Raw genomic sequence first — 22,527 nt, 5'->3', positions numbered from 1 at the left:
ATTTATTCCCAGGAAAACTGGAGGTTGGCTGGGATCTGATCATTACTCCTATGAATGTTTTACTATGCCCATAGCACCATCAAACTTGTTTTCAATGTCCTCCTCTTCCGGTTTCACCCCTAATATAATGTAGTATATATATATATATATATATATATATATATATATATATATATATATATATATATATAATAAATTCCACAGCCAAACAACGTCGCAGCCCACAAGAGCCATGTCAGGCAACGAAGCGGAAGTCCCAGACTAGAGTTTAACCCTCATTTGGGCTCATCAGTTAGATACATCCAAAGCCAGAATTCGAAATCTGAGCCGAAACACTCTGCCAACTGAGTAAACTCCCTCCACACCAGAAATTCTATTAATTAACACAGACCAAGAAAACCGCGCCGAAATCCGACTCTGAAAATAGACCTACTTCGTCTTGACTAGTATAAAAACAATATATATATATATATATATACATATATATATATATATATATATATATATATATATATATATATATATATATATATATATATATATATATTCCACTGTCAATTCTTGGGAAGAGCATTTACTCTCGAGATGGCTCTTCCAAATCGTCTTTCCCCAAAGATTTCTGAAAAAATCGTAAAAAATCGCATAAACTTATTTCAATAATTGGAAAAATGAAAATATAAAATAATAAAACAAGTATATACAAAAAGCATGACAATTGTTGATGACGCCATTTCATATTTCGCACGTAAAGAGCAACGAAGGGATTAGGGAATATTCTATTATCTTTCGAGGGGAACTTTATATATATGTCATTTAAATATATTTTATATGTATGTCATTTAAATATATTTTAGATATATGCAATTTAAATATAGTTTATGTATATGTCATTTAAATATATTTTATATATATGCCATTTAAATATATTTTAGGTATATGTCATTTAAATATATTTTATATGTATGTCATTTAAATATATTTTAGAGATATGCAATTTAAATATATTTTATATATATGTCATTTAAATATATTTTATATATATGCCATTTAAATATATTTTAGGTACATGTCATTTAAATATATTTTATATGTATATGTAATTTAAATATATTTTATATGTATGTAATTTAAATATATTTTATATATATGCCATTTAAATATATTTTATATGTATATGTAATTTAAATATATTTTATATATATATATATATAATTTAAATATATTTTATATGTATGTAATTTAAATATATTTTATATATATATGTCATTTAAATATATTTTATATATATGTCATTTAAATATATTTTATATATATGACATTTAAATATATTTATATGTATGTAATTTAAATATATTTTATATATATATGACATTTAAATATATTTATATATATGTAATTTAAATATATTTCATATGTATGTAATTTAAATATATTTTATATATATATGTCATTTAAATATACTTTATATATATGTAATTTAAATATATTTTATATATATGTCGTTTAAATATATTTTAGATATATGTCATTTAAATATATTTGAGATATATGTCATTTAAATAAGATATATTAGAAATTTTAATTGAACTACACTATGCTATAGCTCGCTTCAGCCACGCAGGTACTTAATATGATATATAAGGGGTTTAGTGGAGCAACTTGTTCATTTGGAATATCAATTAAAACAAAAAATCAAGTTTCTCTGCCCCACCTTGTTTATTATCGGAGTCATTTCCGTTAACTTCATCAGCAAATTTATGCGCATGATTGAAATTTAATAAAAAAAAGTAAGATAAACTTGTTTTTTTTTTTAAATGCTGGAGGTTGCATTTAGATATTCGGGAATACTTCTCTTGTTTCCCTCGGTAAAATCTACATAAGAATACACTTTTAGATGTTATATCGAATCTGTAATCCTTATTTCTATAAAGAAACCCACAAATATGACTCCCAAACACATGCAGATACTGGGATTTACACCGATAGATTTGGATTATTTTATTTGTAATTTTTGTACTTCATTTCGAAAGATGTATCACCATCGTACGTCAAGGATTTCGCTCACTTTGTAAAAAACATCTATAACACTCCTATTCGTTTCCACCTTATAGAAAAAGTGTTCACAAAATGTTATACTAATCAGACTGGCTGTGACACGAGATAAGTTAGCTTCATATCCCTTTCTGGGAGAACCCTTGTGTCTTGATATACAATCTGATGGAAATGTTCATTTTCTGTGTAGAAACAAACTACTTAAAGACAGAAAGTGACTTATACAAACAGGAAAGAGATCTGGATACCCATTGTCCCGATTATTAGAAACTGTGTATATAAAATATTAAAAAAAGAACATTAAGAACCACAAAACTAAGTCATCGATATGGCGGCGATATATGATTTAAATGTTCATACTCTGGCCTTAGTGGGAGGATGTTCAAACATTGCTGGATCAAATGAACTACTATACAGTGCAACATAGAAAAGGCATATATGTCGTCGTATATATGTGTTGATACACATATTGAGCAGGGTGCAGGTCATCTTCACATATAAATTCAACCTTCATTGAATAATGCCTCGACTTTAATTCTGACAATCCATACAATGTAATGAAAGAAATTGTCTGTTTCCTACAACATCGAGCACAGGCAATATGTAGTAACGCCAAATATTCCAAGAAGATGTAAATAACCCAAAAGAAACATTAAACGAGTAAGACATGAACTAGAAATCTGGATCAAACATAACCGAAATCTTGCCACAGTTTGTCTACCATATATGAAAGGTTTGTCTGGAAATATTCAGAGAATATATATCCAGATATTATAAGGATAGTATTTAAGAGCGGTTTAATCCTCCGAAAACGCCTCTTCCGAGTCAAGCCTCCTGCAGGCAACATAATTATTATTACTACATCATAGTCAATAACTGGAAATATCATACGTAAATGTGGAAAATACACTATCCTATCATATTAATTTATGTAAGAATTACAATTTAGAAATAAAGTAAAAGCGATTATCAAAATGACGCGAGAGAAATTGATAATCCCCCGTCGTAGGAGCTCAATTGATTGGTTTGCATGAAGGGAGTCACTTTTCAATCACGATGTATATACACAGTTGCAGCTTCTAATATTGAGTACTATGACAACATATGGGGAGATATTTCTCAGATCACCCTTTCTAAATAGATTATAAAGTCGACTTCGAAATCTAATGAGGGCAGTCATCTTCTCTTCCCTGAAGCTGTTTTCTCATAGAAGAGACATTGCATGTCTTTCTCTACATTATCCTTATTTTCATGTTAGGTGATCGACTGAACTCTAATCTCTGGTTTCTCCTGTAAAACATTCCAACCAATTTACCTCGAGTGTTTAAATGAATGTCATAAGTTAGAATTCAGTTACTTCATGTGAAATGTTTCTTTGCTTTCGTTTACTTTTTGCTTTATTTTACTTCAGTCGAAGTTCTCAGAAATCAAGGGGCCTCCATTCCTACCTGGGGCTTACACTTGAACTCTGTATGAGATATATATTCGAATGATCCATTAAAGTTCTTTATCTATGAAACACTGAGTTAGTAAAGAAATGGAAAACATAATTTTCCTCTCCTCAATTCACCATTTTCATATGTTGTAGTACATCTTTCGATTTGGTCTCTTTGTCTTACTTTATTCCAGGACTAGAATTGATCTAGTTTCGTACTGTTATTTGAGGGAACACCACTTGGAGAAGGTGCACCCTTCCTCGTAAAAGCTAATGTAAGTTAGTCATAGTGATGAGATCTTATTTGAATTTGGGGTTTGAATGTGATTTTGAATTGCCTCTGAGATGGGTGTATATGCTGATGACACTACACTCTATAACAGATACGACAGGAAGACGAATGAACACATTTCTAAAGACATGGCAGAAACACTAGAGGAATACCTCCAATCTGTAGTGGAATGGGAACAAAAATGGTTGGTCACGTTCAATGCCGCCAAGATTAAACTAGTTTCATTCAATAATTACAAGAAACCCTCTCTACCACCTATAGCAATGACCAACGACTCTTTATCTAAGAGTACATCTTTCAAACTCCTTGGTCTAACGTTCACAGGAAACATGAGTTGGAACAATTACATTGAAGGCATTGCCGGGGCCGCTGCAAGAAAGGTGGGCTCTCTTTACCGTGCTAGACAACTACTAACACCCGAAAGTATCCTGTACCTCTTTAAGGCCACCATTCGCCCATGTATGGAGTATTGCTGTCACATTTGGGCTGGTGCATCTGCTACTAATCTCTCGCTCCTTGACAAGGTTCAAAAGAGAGTCGCAAACCTGATAGGTCCTGAACTGGCATCTAAGCTTCAGCCTCTGTCCCATCGGCGAAATGCTGCATCCCTCTGCCTGTTCTACAAGTATTTTAATGGTGAATGCTCTGACGAACTGCAAGCACTTGTGCCCCCACGACGTGAGCACCCTCGACAAACCCAACAGGCTGCTAAATCCCACGCCCACACTGTAGAGATCCCTAGATGTAAAAGATGTTTCTACTCCAATAGTTTCTTCCCCAGAACCGTTAGACTTTGGAATTCCATTCCAGGTCCCTGCTCCTTTAACAGTACTGACGTACAGAAGTTCAAGTGTAACGTGAACCGACATCTTGCTGCCCAAATCCCTACATAGTACCCCAGTAGTTGTTGCCCCTGATAGTAGCCCCCTACACCAAAGTGGCAATTTGCCTTGTTTGGGGTGAAAATGTAATTAAAAAAAATATATATATATTTGGTCAGGGTTTACTTCTAGGGAAACTGTATCCTCATGCCAAGCTGTTCTGGCAAACCCCTGTACAGAGAGACCTTAGACACTTAAGGATAGTGTCTAATAGGCATTCAAGTTCTCTAATCTATTTGCGTGTGTGGTTAATTAATTTTTTTACCTAGTCTTTCGTTTACGCTTATATATTTTATATGGATTTGGTCTGCTGTTTTCTCATACCAGATATAAAACGGATCAATATTCACATGATGTCGACCGACTCTTCCAAGCTGGCAACAAATATCTACCATGGCGCAGAAACACTTATTCTGAGCCTTATGACTTATATTTATTAGTCGCCATTTATTTATCGTTTTGTTGATGTATTTGGAAACACCAGCCGAATACGTAGCTTAGCTAAAATGCTGTCAATAAGTGTTGATTATCCTAGTTGTGGAAATAACTGTGCACGATCGCACATGTTGTCTACAATGAGAATGAGAAGCAATATTTTGTTTATTATTCAGAACATAATTCCGAGTTTTTGCCATCGATTTTCAAACATTCTCTCTCTCCCCCCTCTCTCGCTCTCTCTCTCTCTCTCTCTCTCTCTCTCTGACTATATAGGAATAAAATGAATGGATATAAAGCCTTTTATAAATAGTATCTTCCAATTTATTCGAATGTATTTATGTATCTGATCACATGTATATATACAGTTCAAAACATAGGAAACACAAACATATTTTTCAAGTTTGAACAAAGATTTGTAAAAATAGATATTCTATTTATATGCTTATTTCCCGATAATTTGAGAACAACATTCAGAGCATAATATTCAGATGAAAAAAATCTATGTGAACTCGTATTTTTGAACCTTGATTTAAATGCTATTTTTAAATCCACACACGCACACACACGCACATACATCTCGCATATATATATATATATATATATATATATATGCATATGTTCACAGACACTATATATATATATATATATATATATATATATATAGTGTCTGTGAACATATGCATATATATATATATATATATATATATATATATATATATATATATATATATATATATATATATATATATATATAAACTGATCTAAATCTTTTAAAAATGTCGCATAACTTGTAATAAATTGCCGAGGTAACAATTGGAAAAGTGTGATAACCCACTGACATAAATATACACATTCCAATTCGTTTTTACTGTTCATGCACGCGCTCGTGTGAGTGTGTGTGTGTATGTGTGTGTGTGTGTGTGTGTGTGTGTGTGTGTGTGTGTGTGTGTGTGTGTGTGTTCGCTAGTCTCTTCGTTTTTAAGCAATTCTGAAAGAATTTCCTTTTTTGTCACGCTTATAACCGATGGTACGTATGGTGGTTTAATGCGAATAATACGTGAGGCAGTGCCCGTCAACTATCCTGATCATCAGAACATTCTACTCTTTCTGCAACACTGCCTAATTAGGGGGGAACTAAAATTGTCAGGATCAGATTTGAGAATGGCTAGTACACTTTGATCTCAACCGGTAACTCCTCAGAGTTTGGTTTTCTATTACAGGTCGATCTTTCTGATATTTTATAATCCGCACAAAATGATGGGAGATAATTTGATAATTCGCCTGTCGCAATACTAATTTACTAGGCGTCCAACAGATGGGTCTGCATGAAGAGCGTCAATTTGTTTACATTACACCTGCTAGTGGTATTCTTTTATTTAAAGATTATTTTGCTTAAATTTAACCTTCATTATGATTTTGTAGGCATTTACAAGTGGCATACGTGGTGCTACCCCCCCCCATTTTCAATCACAGAAAAGGGTAAACTGTTGCAAAAATTTGAAAATGCTGTTTCGATTTAGAAATATGGTTGGTTTATTTATTATTTTTTTTATTTTACTTATAAGTCACCGCTTGTTAAGATTAAAGATGTCTTCAACTGAACGACGAAGGCCACTTTATGAAGATTGAAAACAGTCGGGTAAATAAAGAGAGTTCTTTAAAAGGAATTGTCACCCAACCCCACCTCCAGCTCAACAAGTATTTATTTACATTAGACTTGATGTCGGCTGGGATTCAGCTTCGTTTACAAATAATATGTTTTGTTCATTTCGTTTAGTTTTTAGGAAAGAGAGAGATAGAGAGGTGGCAGAGAGAGAGAGAGAGAGAGAGAGAGAGAGAGAGAGAGAGAAAGAAAAGGAGAATAGAAAGACGAAGAGAAAGGAAAGTTCTCCGATGTTGTTCAAACCAAGCAGGTTCAGGTTGTAAATATTTTACATGGGAGGATATATAATTAATGGGTTAGGGTTGTGTTCATGAATTATTATTCAAATGAAATTGTCCAGCATAAAAATTAATTCGGCAAGAATCAAGCAATCAGCAAAAAGTACCCGGTTTGCCAATAGAAAGCAAAATCGGGGGTACACAAAAGGACTGGGAGCTTGGGAAGGCTTATTGCCACCCAAATTTCAGTGAATACCAATAGTTGTTACTATCGAAAAATTAATGGTAAACGGCTATTGCGATAATGCAAACTAATTTTTCCATACTTTTTTTGTACAGTGATTTAAAACGGTGGTAGACTCTTGAAATTTCGGTATGTTATTGCTATATATTTTATGAGATTGATGACCAATTTTTTTTATGATTTCAAATTCAAATGAACAGCTACAGCAAGAATTGGAATACACCCTACTAAAGCCTGATTGTCACAACTGGTGAATTGCCAAAATGCAATCCGGACTTGACGACTTTTTAGAAGAACAATATGCAATAAAATTTTGTTTTAAAATCTGGAAAAATGACACAGAAACGTATAGAATGCTCCTGGCTGCTTTTGGACCATCTTGCATAAAGCGAGCATCAAATTTTGAGTGGCATAAGAAATTCAAGGAAGGCATGGAGTCTGTGAGGGATAATGAAGCTAGAATATCAGAATTGATTGGCCAAATAAAGAATTTTATGAATAAAGCCCGTCGTGTGTCTAACGAGACAATAAGTGCACAGTTTGATGTCAGTGTGGGAACTGTACAAATTATTCGAAAGAAACTGAAGTTGCGGAAGATTTGCGCGAAGTTTGTCCCAAGGGTGCTCAGAGACCAGAAAGAAAGACGTTGTTATTACAGCAAGCAGATGGTCGAAGAGATCAATTCAGATCTCACAGACGTTGCAAGAGAGTTGTATTCTCAATCGGTTAAGTCCAAAGTAGCTGAGCAGCGGCTTGGTTCCCACCAGTTTTGGCAAATAGCAAACAGAATCCTGAACAGAAGCGTGTGCTCTATCCCAACTATTATCAATGGACCTGAGGTAATCTCGTCAGCATCAGACAAAGCCAAACTCTTTGTCAAGAACTTTGCAGCTAATTCTACCCTTTGCGACCAAGGCCGCCAACCCCCAATATTTCCTCCTGTATCAGAAAACACGCTATGTGATATACGTATATCTGTACGTGATGTTGCCAAGCTAATCAAAAACCTTGATTCCAGTAAAGCAACTGGCCCTGACGGTATTCCAATTATAGTACTCAAAAAACTTCAACCTGAACTAGCGCCCATACTTACAAAACTGTTTAAACGTTGTCTTAAGGAGAATAGTTTCCCATCTCCCTGGAAAATTTCATCAGTATGCCCTGTATTTAAGAATTCAGGCGATCGCTCATCCCCCTCTCAGTACAGGCCAATAAGTCTCCTGTGCGTCATGAGTAAGTTGCTAGAATCTGTGTTAAATACAGAAGTAATCAACCATCTCAACAAAAATAACCTTCTTAGTGACACTCAATATGGTTTCCGTTCTGCTAGATCTACAGCAGATGTGCTTACAGTTATATCGCATAGGATTAGCAAATCTCTCGAAGGCGGCAATCTTTCTAGGGCAATTGCTCTTGACATATCTAAAGCCTTTGATAGGGTATGGAATAAAGGTTTACTTCATAAGATCGCTAGCTATGGTATAGCTGGAAAAGTCTTCTCAATTATTAAATCATTTCTTTCTGATAGGTTCATAAGAGTAGTAGTTGAGGGGCAAAAATCAGAAGCTCACAGTATTAATGCCGGTGTCCCTCAGTGGTCTATCCTGGGCCCAACTCTTTTCCCGATCTACATTAATGATCTTCCAAATCACATCCTTACATCATTTGTAGACATTTATACTGACGACACTACCATTTATGGTAGCACATCTAAGACAGTAAACGACCAAGTTCTCTCCAATTCTCTCTCCTCTGATCTTGAGCACGTAGTACAATGGGGTACGGAGTGGCTGGTTACTTTTAATGCATCTAAAACCAAGCTTCTCTCTTTACATCATCAACATTCTGAGCCACATCTGGCATCAATTGAAATGAATGGCTCTCGTCTTCAGGAAGCCTCTAGTTTTGACAAGCTTCTGGGCTTGACCATCACTCCTGATCTTAAATGGAACACGTACATTAAATCTGTTGCCAAGACCGCTGGAAAAATGGTGGGATCTTTCTATCGATCCGGTAAATATCTCACTGATGATGCTATTCTCTATCTATATAAGAGCCAGGTACGTCCAAGGATGGAATACTGTTGCCACATCTGGGCAGGAGCTGCTAGAAAGGACTTGTCCTGCCTTGATAAAGTTCAAAATAGACTTCGTAGCCTCGTAGGAGATGTCCTTTTCTCCTCCTTGCAACCTCTATCTCACAGAAGAGATGTTGCGAGTTTGTCTCTGATGTATCGTTATTTTCATGGAAAGTGTTCGACTGAGCTTCAATCTATGGTCCCTCCTCGCCAAACTTTCACAAGAAACACTCGTCTAGCTGTAAACACTATCAATAATTCCCCCCACTCTTTATTTGTGCCTAAACCTAAACGTAGATTCCATGAACAAAGCTTCTTTCTTAGAACTGCACGCCTGTGGAATTGTCTTCCGTTTTCCTGCTTTCCGGCTGACTACAATATGGTTGTGTTCAAGTCTAACGTAAATAAGTTCTTGATGAGCCGCTCCATATAAGTTATCAAATTTACCAAATTTTCATTACTAATGATTACTATATTGTCCAATTTCTACTGTACACTCTTTAACCCTTATCCTTGAGTGGCCTCTTGGCCTTGATAATGTGGTGACGCCTATGTAAAAAAAAAAATGTTGATGCTATGATGACCTGCGATAAAAGCTGGATCAACTGCTATGGCCCAGAGATCAAGAAATAGAGTTCCTCGTGGAATCATGCTGGTTCTCCCAGACCAAAGAAGGCAACACATAGCAAATAAACTCAGAAACTTATGATGACCTATTTTTTTAACAGCACGGCCATGAGCTATATGCACTGGGTTCCCACTGGCCAGACAATCAACAAGGAATACTATGTTGAGGTTTTAAAGGAGTTCAGAAAGAGATTCAGTCGGAAGAGGCTATCACTCTTCAAATCGGGTCAGTCACATTTCCACCATGGCAAGGCACCAGTCCACAGACTATTTGACAAAGATAAGTATCGACAGTTCCTCATCCTTCCTATCGTACAGACCTTGCGTCCTGTGACTTTTGTTTATTCCTTAAGCTCAAGGAAACATTAGACGCTGTCGTTATGAGACAATTGAGGGGATGAAAGAAGCTGTGACGATAGTCATTGACATGCTCATACAAGAGGACTTCCAGAAGTTGTTAGAACGGTACGACAACAGCAGCTGGATGAGATTACTTTGAAAGAGACTAAAGTTTCATGTGTGTACTATCAATAAAAGTTTCATGTGTGTACTATCAATAAAAGTTTCATGTGTGTATTATCAATAAAAGTTTCATGTGTGTACTATATATTAAAGTTTCATGTGTGTACAATCAATAAAAGTTTCATGTGTGTACTATCAATAAAAGTTTCATGTGTGTATTATCAATAAAAGTTTTATGTGTGTATTATCAATAAAAGTTTCATGTGTGTATTATCAATAAAAGTTTCATGTGTGTACTATCAATAAAAGTTTCATGTGTGTATTATCAATAAAAGTTTCATGTGTGTACTATCAATAAAAGTTTCATGTGTGTACTATCAATAAAAGTTTCATGTGTGTACTATCAATAAAAGTTTCATGTGTGTACTATCAATAAAAGTTTCATGTGTGTATTATCAATAAAAGTTTCATGTGTGTACTATCAATAAAAGTTTCATGTGTGTATTATCAATAAAAGTTTCATGTGTGTACAATCAATAAAAGTTTCATGTGTGTACTATCAATAAAAGTTTCATGTGTGTACTATCAATAAAAGTTTCATGTGTGTACTATCAATAAAAGTTTTATGTATGTACTATCAATAAAAGTTTCATGTGTGTATTATCAATAAAAGTTTCATGTGTGTATTATCAATAAAAGTTTCACGTGTGTATTATCAATAAAAGTTTCATGTGTGTATTATCAATAAAAGTTTCATGTGTGTATTATCAATAAAAGTTTCATGTGTGTATTATCAATAAAAGTTTCATGTGTGTACTATCAATAAAAGTGCCCATACGAAAAAAAGTCTGGAAACTTATTGAAGGCAACTCGAATCGAAAGATGTAGTGAATAATCAAAATCTGGGAAGATTGCTGTCACTCGAACTCCAAGGAAAACCACAGACTTTTCCCCAAAAACATGTTTTGGTGATGGCTGTGTGGAAACTCCTAATTAGTAATAATAATCTTCAATAAAATTCAGAAACTAACCCACATAATAACAAACGATTACGCCATATTAAGCCATAGTTCAATAAAAATAGGGAAAAAATCGCACGAACCAAAAGAAGTGAGACAAACAAAAATGCCATTAACTGAAATTCACGCATTCCTTCAAAACGCCCGTTTGCTGTCACCTGTCTCGGCTTATATCACGCAAAAGGGTTGTATAGAAAGATCGTATAGGAAGAGCACTAATCGGACTTCCACTGGAGTAGTTCAGGAAATACTAGAATTCGAGGTGACTTAAATTCCATAGAAGACTAAGACACGTTGCTAGGTATAAATAAATAGTAAACGGATATTGTGAAAACGCAAAATAATTTGCAATATTTATTGAAAGAGGCGGACAATATTGGGAATAAAAGGAAACCTGTTGTCCTTAAGACAACAAAGTAACGTCACTTGATGAGGCCAATGAATGATCACTGGTAGTGACACGTATGAAACCCATAGTAACCAGACAACAACGACAATAAGTGAACAGAAAGAAACAGGAAAAAAAAAACTTTTATAAATTGCGCACCCCTCTCCAAAAGACATAATCCTTGACACGAAATAAATAAAATATGAAGAGTCGAAGAGAATTTGAAAAAACGAGGAGAGGACACTAAACAGCCATCAACTCGATGATTGTGAAGGGTTCTGGAGCCTTCAAATGTATTATTCTACCAAAAATCTTCGAAAAACCATTACCCTTTGTCAGCGAAACATTCATTGCAAGCGGCTGTTGCGATAGCACAAAGTTATTTATAGTTATCCAAAGAGGTGGAGAGTACTGAATATACCGCCGGACAATCACTGATGAAGACCTGTGAAAGACTGCTAGTGAGTTGTTGTTGTTGTTGTTGTTGTTGTTGTTAATAATAATAATAATAATAATAATAATAATAATAATAATAATAATACCTCCCCCATCTTAGACATGGTACTAAAAAGAATTAAAAATCTCACAGGTCTCATAATAACTTCAACCTTTATCGCATCGCCGCAGTGTTGCACTGTTGCAGTCTTATGCTAGTTTTTATACGGAATTTGGCCCGGTGAACGTATTGCATTTGTATGTCCTTAATGAAAATACCCGGCCCCAACGGGACTAGTAGGGAAATATCACCCTTTCTTTATAAATGTCTCTGGATGCCAAAAAATATTTTTCTCTAATAGTTTTTTTTCGAGCGAACCAACCGCTTGTCTTTGGAATTCTCTCCTTGCTTCGTGTGTCCTCGACCGTAGCAAAAATCACCATGCTTCATAAAACTCCGTCTGCAGCAATGGCTTCATGGCCTCAATGGTAATATGCATTGTTTTGGTCGAACTTGTATTCAAGTAATTATACTCAACCGATATTATTATTATGGTGAATAATTTTATCGTGAGTATTATTATTAAAATAAACCGCAGCGTAGCGTTGATATGCCGTTAGAGTACGAAACTAAACACAATATAAAACAAACGTACACTGTAAATTACGTACAGATAAATATGTGCTTTACTGCCCCCCCCACTCCCTGAAAGTTTCAAAGAATATACGCGCAAGTGTATTTAACGTAAGTAAATAACATAGGTAAAAACTAAACTTACCTTTCACTAAATCTCTTCCTCGTTCACTAAAAAGATGTTAATCAATATATCCAATTGCCATAAAGTTTTTTTTTTTACTTGATATTTTTTGGTATTTCTTATAAATTGTAATCCTTGTGAATTTCCTGATAAAACTTATTTCTCCATTTTTATTATTATTATATTTTGCCACGCGGACTTGCTAAAAACGAAAGTATCTTACTTTTAAAAGTATAAATACGTTCACTATGTGTGTTTGTGTGTGCGTTTGTGTGTAAAAACCAGCAGTGATAGTAGCCACAGGAAGAGAGAGAGAGAGAGAGAGAGAGAGAGAGAGAGAGAGAGAGAGGGACGGAGGGAGGGGGAGTGTGTGTGTGTGTGTGTGTGTGTGTGTGTGTGTGTGTGTGTGTGTGATGGGGTAACCACCGCCCAGTTGTGTAACTTTTGTTGCTGCTGCTGGTGTTTGCGGAGAGTGATGGGCGGTGTGAAGACGTCGACTATAGCGAAGGCGTGGTGGGTTTTTCAAATATTGCCTTTTTTAAAATCTAAAGGTAGGCTGACGCAGTTATATTTATCCGACCTTTAGACTAGGAACAAAGTGAAGTATCTGCTCCATTACAAAAGATCATACACCTAAACTTTACCTCCTTCTTTCGTAGAAGGACATTTTCTCCTTTAAGAGTGTTGGTAGTTTTCTTTTTATATGGCCCGGAGCTACGTAATCCATTTGGGAATGCTATGGGCTATTTTTTGTAACTGGATACGTGTTTCTGTCCCCCTTCGAAGCAGGTGTATGCCCATCATCAACTCACTTAAATTGACTAAAATATTGAACTCATCTTAAGTACGACGACCCATAGAGTAAATGTGGTATTTTGGTAGCTAACACAATTCTAGTTAAAATTAGGATGGACACTTTTATCACTTCTGACCAGGAATGACGAAAGGCCCCCATTGGCCCTACATTTTTATGGCCTTGTACTTAATTTCATTATATAAACAATAGTAATATTAGCAAATAAATGATTTCTAATGTGCAGTGGTTATTTTGACAGCAGAAACGGGGTGTGCAGGATAACATTTTATCACTGGTAACTTGCTCACTCAGAACTACACCTCTTACTGATGAGACAATTATCAAAGTGTCCAGGCGATAGCTAATAAACATATCTCTCCCCATTTCAAGGGGGAAATACTTTAGAGTGGCCATAGCCTCTTGGATCAAACAGATTCAGAAGTATAAATTATTTAAATTTGAATCTCAGCTACTAAAACCAAAACCTATAGACTGAGCCCCTCTCTCCCAATGGCAACCGATGACTCGTTAATAAAATGTAACGTTGTTATATCTTCACTGGGATCCACACGTTGCATATGAAAGTCTCGCAATAGAAATAATAGAAAGAAAAATGAAATTCAACCCAACTATTTTTGTAGTTGAAATAAAAAAATATTTCTTCGTGGTACTTTTCCACACAACGCATTGCAAAAAACGTCCTCTCGCACAGACTGGTGCTTCCTAGTTATCTGGTCGCCCACATAGTTTTTCTTTTTTTCTCTCCGCTTTTCTTCCATTCTTTCTCTACTGTAACGTCACGTTGTACCGGGTTGCTCATTTGCATATGTGAACTGCCGCTGCTGCTTACACACACACATCAGTGGCTCCATTAGATACCTCTCCATGACAATTTTTTTTTTTTTTTTACAAAAATTTATTAAAACCCGCGCCGGTGAAATAAAAGAAAAGGAAAAAAATAAAAACAAAAACACAACAAAACAAAAAAATCTAAAAACAAGAACATAAGTAAATAAATCTGTATAAAATGTTTGTGTATAGTTTGTCTGACTTTTTAATTTTTACCATTTTTATCAAAATTACATTTTTATTTCTTTTTTCATTTATATTTTGTAAAAAAAAAAGAATTCCAACGTATTATTTGATATATTTCAATGAAGACGGAGTATACCTCTGAAATATATTTGTGATAAATTTCAAACAAGTAAAATATTTATTTTCCTAATATTACGTTGTGATTTGGCTTTCAAGCGCACTTGATATGTATTTTATTTTATGTCTGTAACATTATTGTTGCATTTTTACTCTTGGAGTAAACGTTGTTTATGAATATCTCGCAAAGAAACAAGGGAAATAAATTCGACTCGTTTTTTTTTACAATTAACATAAAAAAAACGGTTTATTTATGGTACTTTCGAAACAACGTATTGCATCTTGTTTTGAAAACTCTTTTAATTCCTTATGTAATTAATAAAACGTGTCGGGTCAAAAACGTGCGATATTTTCTCCTGCATCGATATGCCGGCCTCACCCCGGTCGCCGCCACGTGTTTTTTCCGCTGCAATGTTTGCAGCTCACCCCACGTGCACGGTCGTTCAACAATTTTTTGTTCAAAGTTCGGATTGCATCTACTTTAAAATGTTCCTCTTGCACTCACACATACTCACATTTCCCTCCAAAGCGCTCTTGCCTCCCATGTGTTTTTTTAAGTTTTTCTTTTCTTTCTTTGCTTCAGCCATGACGTCATCCCACGTCATGGCTTGGTCATTTGCATATGTGAGATGCTGTTGCAGCTGCTGTTGTACACACGTCAGCGGTTCTATTACAAAAACGTTTCTGCAGTCCAACCCTATTCAATACAAATAAACTTCAGTGTATGTCTGACTTGTCCACCAAATATCAACCACGAACGCCCATTTATCTTCGTTTTATCGCTTTGAAATGATAATGACACCTGCACATGACATGCAAATGACTAATAACTATTCCATAACTGTTTTCTATTCATGTTCCTGATTTCTTGCTGTAATCACCATCTTCAGATTTTGATAGATTATCTTGGAGATAATCGAGCAAATAAACTTGGTGGACACGTCAAGGACATACTAATAATTTATTTAAATAAAAAAAGATTCGATTGCATAACAGATGGGGAATATGCGACATATTTCGTAATATATAAAAATCCACGAACATTTGTTGTCACATGTGGGGAGGAGCACTCTTTCCTGTATTGACAAATCGACTTCCAAATTTTGTGTGGCTGATCGCTACTCCAGCCTACACCTTCTTTGCGCGGGGGAAAAACGTTGCTGGTATTTCTCTATTTTATCGTTATTTCAAGTGAAAGTACTCGGCTGAGCTCCCAAATTTGTTTCTCCCGTGTAAGACATTAACCACAGGAAAAAACTTCTACCATAACGGAAAGTGACTTTTATTTTTCTCTCCATATGCCTACCCCCAGGCGGCATTTCCATAGACAAAGCTTATTTGTAAGAGCTACTACTCTGGATATACATTACTTAGGGACTGCTTCCCATTTGATTACAATTTGGTCGGTTTCTATCCTAATTTATACTCCTATCGTGTTTCCCGTCTATCACCTGAAAATAAGGCCGTTTTATTAATCTTTAATCGAGTGCCTTTAAATCTTGATATGTGGGAATCACTAGTAAATAAAATGGCTAATTCTTATTTCAAGATGTGGATAAATATAACAATTCTTAATCCATAGTATAATATGAAAGTATATGAACAGAACTTCTAAAATAGATGCATGGAAGACCAAAAACGGTTGAATTAAAAATACGCAACAGAAAATATAGTGGTATTTTTCATGCATTTTTAATGTATTTTTCATGTATTTTTCATGTATTTTTCAGGCACGGAGAGCATGCGTTACTTTCTGATCTCCGTTCTTTATAACTTTCTGATCTTCGTTCTTTATAACTTTTTGATTTTCGTTCCCTATAACTTTCTCATCTTCGTTCTCTATAACTTTCTGAGCTTCAATCTTTATAACTTTCTGATCTTCGTTCTCTATAACTTTCTGAACTTGGTTCCCTATAATTTTCTAATTTTCGTTCTTTAAAAATTTCTGATATTCGTTCTCTATAACTTTCTGATCTTCGTTCTTTATAACTTTCCGATCTTCGTTCTCTATAACTTTCTAATCTTCGTTCTTTATAACTCTCTGATGTTCGTTCTTTATAACTTTCTAATTTTTGTTCTTTATAACTTTCTAATTTTCGTTCTTTATAACTTTCTAATCCTCGTTCTCTATAACTTTCTGATCTTCGTTCTTTATAACTTTCTAATCCTCGTTCTCTATAACTTTCTAATCTTCGTTCTTTATAACATTCTGATCTTCGTTCTTTATAACTTTCTGATCTTCGTTCTCTATAACTTTCTGATCTTCGTTCTTTATAACTTTCTGATCTTCGTTCTTTATAACTTTCTGATCTTCGTTCTCTATAACTTTCTGATCTTCGTTCTTTATAACTTTCTGATCTTCGTTCTCTATAACTTTCTGATCTTCGTTCTCTATAACTTTCTAATTTTCGTTCTCTATAACTTTCTGATCTTCGTTCTTTATAACTTTCTAATTTTCGTTCTTTATAACATTCTGATCTTCGTTCTCTATAACTTTCTAATCTTCGTTCTCTATAACTTTTTGATCTTCGTTCTTTATAACTGTCTGATCTTCGTTCTTTATAACTTTCTAATTTTCGTTCTCTATAACTTTCTGATCTTCGTTCTTTATAACTTTCTGATCTTCGTTCTTTATAAATTTCTGATCTTCGTTCTCTATAACTTTCTGATCTTCGTTCTTTATAACTTTCTGATCTTTGTTCTTTATAACTTTCTGATCTTCGTTCTTTATAACTTTCTGATCTTCGTTTTTTATAACTTTCTGATCTTCGTTTTCTATAACATTCTGATCTTCGTTCTTTATAACTTTCTGATCTTCGTTCTTTATAACTTTCTGATCTTCGTTCCTTATACTTTTCTAATTTTCGTTCTTTATAACTTTCTGGTCTTCGTTCTTTATAACTTTCTGATCTTCGTTCTTCATAACTTTCTGATGTTCATTCTTTATAACTTTCTAATCTTCGTTCTCTATAACTTTCTGATCTTCGTTCTTTATAACTTTCTAATCTTCCTTCTCTATAACTTTCTGATGTTCGTTCTTTATAACTTTCTAATCTTCGTTCTCTATAACTTTCTGATCTTCGTTCTCTATAACTTTCTAATCTTCGTTCTCTATAACTTTCTGATCTTCGTTCTTTATAACTTTCTAATCTTCTTCTCTATAACTTTCTGATCTTCGTTCTTTATAACTTTCTAATTTTCGTTCTCTATAACTTTCTGATCTTCGTTCTTTATAACTTTCTAATTTTCGTTCTTTATAACATTCTGATCTTCGTTCTCTGTAACTTTCTAATTTTCGTTCTTTATAACTTTCTGATCTTCGTTCTTTATAACTTTCTGATCTTCGTTCTTTATAACTTTCTGATCTTCGTTCTCTATAACTTTCTAATTTTCGTTCTCTATAACTTTCTGATCTTCGTTCTTTATAACTTTCTGATCTTCGTTCTCTATAACTTTCTGATCTTCGTTCTCTATAACTTTCTGATCTCCGTTCTTTATAACTTTCTGATCTTCGTTCTCTATAACTTTCTGATCTTCGTTCTTTATAACTTTCTGATCTTCGTTCTTTATAACTTTCTGATCTTCGTTTTCTATAACTTTCTGATCTTCGTTCTCTATAACTTTCTGTTCTTCGTTCTCTATAACTTTCTGATCTTCGTTCTTTATAACTTTCTAATTTTCGTTCTTTATAACTTTCTGGTCTTCGTTCTTTATAACTTTCTGATCTTCGTTCTTTATAACTTTCTAATTTTCGTTCTTTATAACTTTCTAATCTTCGTTCTCTATAACTTTATGATCTTCGTTCTTTATAACTTTCTAATCTTCCTTCTCTATAACTTTCTGATGTTCGTTCTTTATAACTTTCTAATCTTCGTTCTCCGTAAATTTCTGATCTTCGTTCTTTATAACTTTCTTATCTTCGTTATTTATAACTTTCTGATCTCCGTTCCTTATAACTTTCTAATCTTCGTTCTCTATAACTTTCTAATTTTCGTCCTTTATAACTTTCTAATCTTCGTTCTCTATAACTTTCTAATCTTCGTTCTCTATAACTTTCTGATCTTCGTTCTTTATAACTTTCTAATGTTCGTTCTCTATAACTTTCTAATCTTCGTTCTTTATAACTTTCTGATCTTCGTTCTTTATAACTTTCTAATCTTCGTTCTCTATAACTTTCTGATCTTCGTTCTTTATAACTTTCTAATCTTCCTTCTCTATAACTTTCAAATCTTCGTTCTCTATAACTTTCTGATCTTCGTTCTCTATAACTTTCTGATGTTCGTTCTTTATAACTTTCTAATCTTCGTTCTCTATAACTTTCTAATCTTCCTTCTCTATAACTTTCTGATCTTCGTTCTTTATAACTTTCTAATCTTCGTTCTCTATTACTTTCTAATCTTCGTTCTCTATAACTTTCTGATCTTCGTTCTTTATAACTTTCTGATCTTCGTTCTTTATAACTTTCTGATCTTCGTTATTTATAACTTTCTAATCTTCGTTCTTTATAACTTTCTAATATTCGTTCTCTATAACTTTCTGATCTTCGTTCTTTATAACTTTCTAATCTTCGTTCTCTATAACTTTCTAATCTTCGTTCTTTATAACTTTCTAATCTTCGTTCTTTATAACTTTCTGATCTTCGTTTTCTATAACTTTCTGATCTTCGTTTTTTATAACTTTCTGATCTTCGTTTTTTATAACTTTCTAATCTTCGTTCTCTCTAACTAAAGGAAATAAATAGAAAACAAAATGGAAGCAACATTCCAAACGTATTTTGATTTAAACGATATCTCTCAGTTATAGATTCTGAAATAGCGGTTGAATGTCAAACGTTTCGCAGTATTCTCTATCCCTAGCAAAAACGAAGAGAAAAGAAAATTGAAAAAAACAAAAAAACAAAAAACAAAAAAAACGTTGGAATGCTTATTAGACACCACCCTCGAGTGTACAGAAATTTATCAGGATAACTTGACATCAGATTAATTTTTACCTGGATCCGTATGAGACAAAGAAAAGACTCACTAAATATAAGATAGCATATACTTATATTTCGAAATCTTTTAGATGAGGATTTATAATTTGTAATATTCGGATGACTGTTTTCCTCTTGAATGCTAAGTAATAATCAGTTCTAAGTGACAATTTGCTGTTCAGGGTTCAATCCGCAGGACATGCGATACTGAGAATCACAAATTATTTAAAACTTTTACCGATCATTAATTGAGAGAAAACTATATTCGTGGATTGAATAACGAGTTCTGTTCGAAATTCCCTTTATTTTCCCGATTTCGACCAAATATAACCGACCACAGTCAGAGCTTACATTGGTCGAAACGTTGTGAGAATAACATTCACTAGTCTGAAAAAATCCAAATCGTTAAATGACCAATGGGGGGGGTTCTATAATGCCTTACTAACTCACGTTTAGGGAGAACCGTAAATGAACACTGGAACGCTGTATTTCATGAAGAGATCTAGAGCCATAGGAATGGAGTCATTTAATTCCAGAAAAAAAACTACTACAAAAATCTTAATAATACACGATGATTAGAAAAATCGCTTAATTTAAAAATAGGATATTCATTGCGAAACGCGTTTGATTTAAAATGTACACGTTTGATACAAAATAACAGACAGAAACATTATGCTTCGTGTGTGTTGACACTTATATTTATAGAAAATAATGAGCTTTTGGTAACGATAAAATAGAAAAATATTAACTTGAATGAAAAACAGAAAAACCGTATAAATCTGTATAGAATGATGAACGCAGAAAATGAAAGAAAATGAAAGAAAATGAAAGAAAATGAAAGAAAACATCTCATTATGAAAATCACGTGAAGCATTTCTGCGAATTCAGTTTAAATAGTGAGGAGTGGGCTTCTCGGACTTGCTCTTTTTGTCCCTTCCTCTAAATACTTAACCATTAGGAGTTATTGATTCGCTAAATATATATTTAATATAAATAAATACACATTGTTTGTTATTATAGAGTTCATCGTACGTTCGCTGTGTGTGAGAAAGAGGGTATGTGTGTGTGTGTGTGTGTGTGTGAGAGAGAGAGAGAGGAAGGGAGAGAGAGAGAGAGAGAGAGAGAGAGAGAGATCCGCCTGAGCCGGATCTAAACGCAATTTAAGTAAATATTTTTAAGCCTGGCCACTGAAAAATTACGTTATGCCCGAAGTCCTAATAAGCAAGATCTGTGGAAGTTGTGCATGCATTAAAAATACATGTTTCGTTGTTTCGTCGTGCATTTTTTACTATAAAATGCATTTATAACGACAAGAAAAGAACACGATTTTATTTACACTGAAACTTAACTTTATTTATTATGAATAAAAATCGTTCAATGACCCTCCTCCATTAAAGTGAAATTATTCGAATCAGACATTTGAAAACAAGTTTAAGCCTTTAAACTAACGAATTGAAAATGACTTATGGTGCTTATTTATGACGAAACTTATTTAAAAATAAAATCTGAAAACAAACTCCAAGATAAAATGGACGTCAGAACAACGGAAACACAAAAATATAATTAAACAGATGAATTCTCATCTGTTTAATTATATTTGACAATCTGGAATGAAAGTGTAGCACCTGTTCTATCCTCTCGTGTAATTTAAATGTTTGTCACCGAATCCAGACTTTCTTCTTTTTGGTACATAGATAACTCCGTCCAACTTACACGCGTACATATAATTGTGTCTTACTTTAGTCTCAGAGGGATGCAAGTAATTAAGGACCCGATTAAAGGTTGACAGAAAGGAAGTAAAATTGCAGATGTTTAATTAAAATGCGTTTGCTATGAATTACTTTCTCTTCATTTTTGTTTGCGATTTTTCGACTGGTAACTATTCTCGATTTTTATCTACGAGGGGCATGCAATAAGTAATGCCCCTAACTCTCATCATAGAAGTAGAGCTACGAAACTTGGCACAGTTATTAGTCTTTCTCTACATAGAAACCACCCAGAGTTATACATTCCCCCCCCCCATCGTTTGATGCAGCTCTGAAGACCGTTTTTGTAGAACACCCCAGGTTGGTCCTCCCACCACGACGTGACTTCAGAAATCAAGGCTGCATCATCTGGGAAACGCTTTCCTTTCAAAAACAACTTCATGACTAGGAAGAGGTGAATGTCAGAGGGTGCAAGGTCAGGAGAGTAGGGCGAATGGGGAAGGATTTCATAACCACACGCCCGTACTTCTGATCTGGCGACATACGAGCTGTGGACCGGAGCGTTGTCCTGCAGGAGGAGGGTACCTTTGCTGATCTTGCCCCGCCTCTTGATTTTGATAGCTTCCCTTAATTTCCTCAAAAGTTAAGCATAATAGGCTCCTGTAAAATACAAAACCCGGATCACTGCTCGACATTCAACAGGCTCCATTTCACACCTGACCCAGTTCAAACACCTGTAAAACAGAAACCACAATTAGTTCAGAGTTGTAATTTGCCACATAACTCGTAGAGATATAAATCATTTCACACACAAAATTTCAGCTAGATCAGATAACTGGAAGTGAGTCAGGGGCACGCCCCTCGTAAATAAAACTGCTGACAAAAGAGACATTATTATGTAGGTGATTTCAA

At 34.3% G+C, this 22,527-nt stretch overlaps 1 protein-coding gene across 3 annotated transcripts in view; it reads right to left on the bottom strand.

Annotated features, from left to right (window-relative positions):
• The window catches only part of LOC145243687 (solute carrier organic anion transporter family member 4A1-like), a 357,257-nt gene extending 343,880 nt beyond the window's left edge, over window positions 1–13,377 (bottom strand). The window contains exon 1 of one of the 3 annotated variants that reach the window (XM_080106745.1): window positions 13,011–13,377. The gene's annotated coding sequence lies outside the window, so the exon portion shown is untranslated. The remainder of the gene's footprint in view (window positions 1–13,010) is intronic. The other 2 variants (XM_080106746.1, XM_080106744.1) reach the window with 2 other exon arrangements.
• Between the last annotated feature and the right edge of the window lie 9,150 nt (window positions 13,378–22,527).

This window comes from Euprymna scolopes, chromosome 22 (genome assembly GCF_053919585.1).
Source record: "Euprymna scolopes isolate OS-2025 chromosome 22, ASM5391958v1, whole genome shotgun sequence".
Lineage (NCBI taxonomy): Eukaryota > Metazoa > Mollusca > Cephalopoda > Sepiida > Sepiolidae > Euprymna > Euprymna scolopes.
Note: the sequence above shows the minus strand (reverse complement) of the source record. Positions and strands in the feature narration are given on the sequence as shown.